The sequence below is a fragment of the Panicum virgatum genome, chromosome 3K (genome assembly GCF_016808335.1).
Source record: "Panicum virgatum strain AP13 chromosome 3K, P.virgatum_v5, whole genome shotgun sequence".
Lineage (NCBI taxonomy): Eukaryota > Viridiplantae > Streptophyta > Magnoliopsida > Poales > Poaceae > Panicum > Panicum virgatum.
Window position 1 is genome coordinate 42995605 of NC_053138.1, and position 2392 is coordinate 42997996.

Below are 2392 nucleotides of genomic sequence, written 5' to 3' on the forward strand. Positions count from 1 at the left end.
GCTTTGTCTCTCCATTCCTCCAGTTCCGAGATCTGGCGCTTCCGGTACTCTCTAGCTATTTTAAGATCAATGTTCCACTTCCGGATAGCCCAGTGCACTCTATGCTCCAGCTCTACGGATAAGTGGCAAGTTTTCCCGTAGACAAGCTGATAAGGTGACATTCCAATGGGTGTCTTGTATGCTGTACGGTATGCCCAAAGTGCATCCGGTAATTTCAGCTTCCATCCTCTCCCCATCTCATTCACGGTCTTTTGCAGAATGTCCTTGATTTGTTTGTTGGATGTTTCTGCTTGACCGCTGGTCTGAGGGTGATACGGAGTCGCGATGTTGTGCCTTGTCCCTAGTTCCTTGAGAAAGTTCCGGAAGGCCGAGTCAATGAAGTGTGACCCTCCGTCACCGATTACCATCCGTAGTGTGCCAAACCTTGGAAAAATAATCTCATGGAACATCTTACGGGCATGCTTTGCATCTGTGGCTCTGCATGGCATGGCTTCGACCCATTTGGAGACGTAGTCTACGGCGACCATGATATACTCGCATCCTTGGGATCTTACAAAAGGTCCCATGTAATCAATACCCCAGACATCAAAAAGTTCGACTTGAAGATTGTAGTTCAGGGACATTGAATCGCGAGCTGTGATCCCTCCATGCCTCTGGCAATTTGGGCATCTTCGGATGAAGTTCTTTGTATCTTCATACATAGATGGCCAATAGAAACCGCTCTGCCAGATTTTCGCTTGAGTGCAAAATACACCATGATGACCTCCATATGGTGCTGCATGGCATCTTTCTATGATCTTTTGTCCTTCTGCCGTAGGTACACAACATCTGAGTAACCCGTCTGCACAGACTCGGTACATATATGGTGCATCCCATAGGTGGCGTCTGCTCTCTTGAACCAGTTTCTTTTTGCTCTCCCCTGCGGGTATATACCCAGAAACCATGAAGTTCAAGATATTCGCATACCAGGGGTGCAAAGTTGTTACTTTGAGAAGCATATCATCCCATAGGAAGTCATTTATCGGCGGGTCTTGGGTATTCGTGTTGGTCATGCGCGATTAATGATCTGCCACTGAATTCTCTACTCCTTTCTTATCTTTAATTTCCAAATCAAACTCTTGGAGTAGGAGAATCCATCTAATCAACCTCGGTTTAGCATCCTTCTTAGTGAAGAGGTACTTGAGTACGGCATGGTCTGTGTTGACATCGTTTTTTGACACGTATCAAGGAAGGTGATTTTTGTGAAGAGGAGGTGGCCGGTTTAGAAGAAAACAAAAGTTGCACAGTGTTGGAATCGGCCGATGGAGTCTATCCGATGGGCCAGGAGAATATTCTGTGAAGATGCTGATTAGTCCACTCTGGTACTCGGCCGATAAAGAGTTACCGATGAAGTCAAGGAAGGAGAAGAGGGTCCGGACTCTACGAAAATCTTGATGATTCGGTTGTAATATTTTAAGTAGTTTATCTTTTAGATAGTCTTTTCTTTAGGGTCAAGTAATGTTTGCCGTAATCGGCTAGGACTTGATAGCGCTAGGATATATATATGTCAGTTGTAAGGGACCGGAAAAAAATTGATACACATCCAATACAACAAACTTTACAATTCCTTTGCACTTTTTCGGCGACTTCGCCTTTTCTCTTCTTTTTTTCGACGAGTTCTTTCAAGTTGATCAAGGACGCCTCACATTCGAGCGACTTGATTTGCTGGTGAGTTTTCGTTTTACCGAGTATATTTGAGCTTTAGCTACCGGGCGCATCGATGTGGCTTCATTCAAATCTATTCAAAAGTTATCGAGTTTATCTAGGCTTTGACTTCCGGGCGTATCGCTGTCGTCTCGTCTAGATTTATTCACCAATTATTGATATCGGCTAGATTTATAGGTTTTCCTATGCTTTTTGGCCATTATCATATCTAAAAACATATTAGATTGGCTTTAGATTTTGGAGTAACACTTTTGTTATCTCAAAAGCCGGTTTAGATTTGTTTTTAGCTTCACATCATCTGAGCTACACATTCGTAGTTCAGATCTTGTCATAGATACACGATCGGCTGTTCAAAGCCGGTTTTGTCGTTTAGTGTATCGGCTGATCCTGCCGATACGCTTGTTTATTACGTACTCGCATTTAATATCTTTTTGTCGTCTATAGTATTGGCAAAGCTTGCCGATACGCCCATCTGAGAGATATTCGGAACCCCAGCCGATATGCTCTCGAATTTGACTTTGTTTTCTCCCTTGTCAATTTTAGGTCAAATTGACTGGCACGCTTGGTTGACTTTTCCGTGCTTGGTGAACACTTGCCCTCGGATTCCAGTGTGTTGATTTTTGCGTCAACACATCTTTTGGCACGCCCAGTAGGACCCGATAAGCTTCAACATGGTAGAACTTACTGA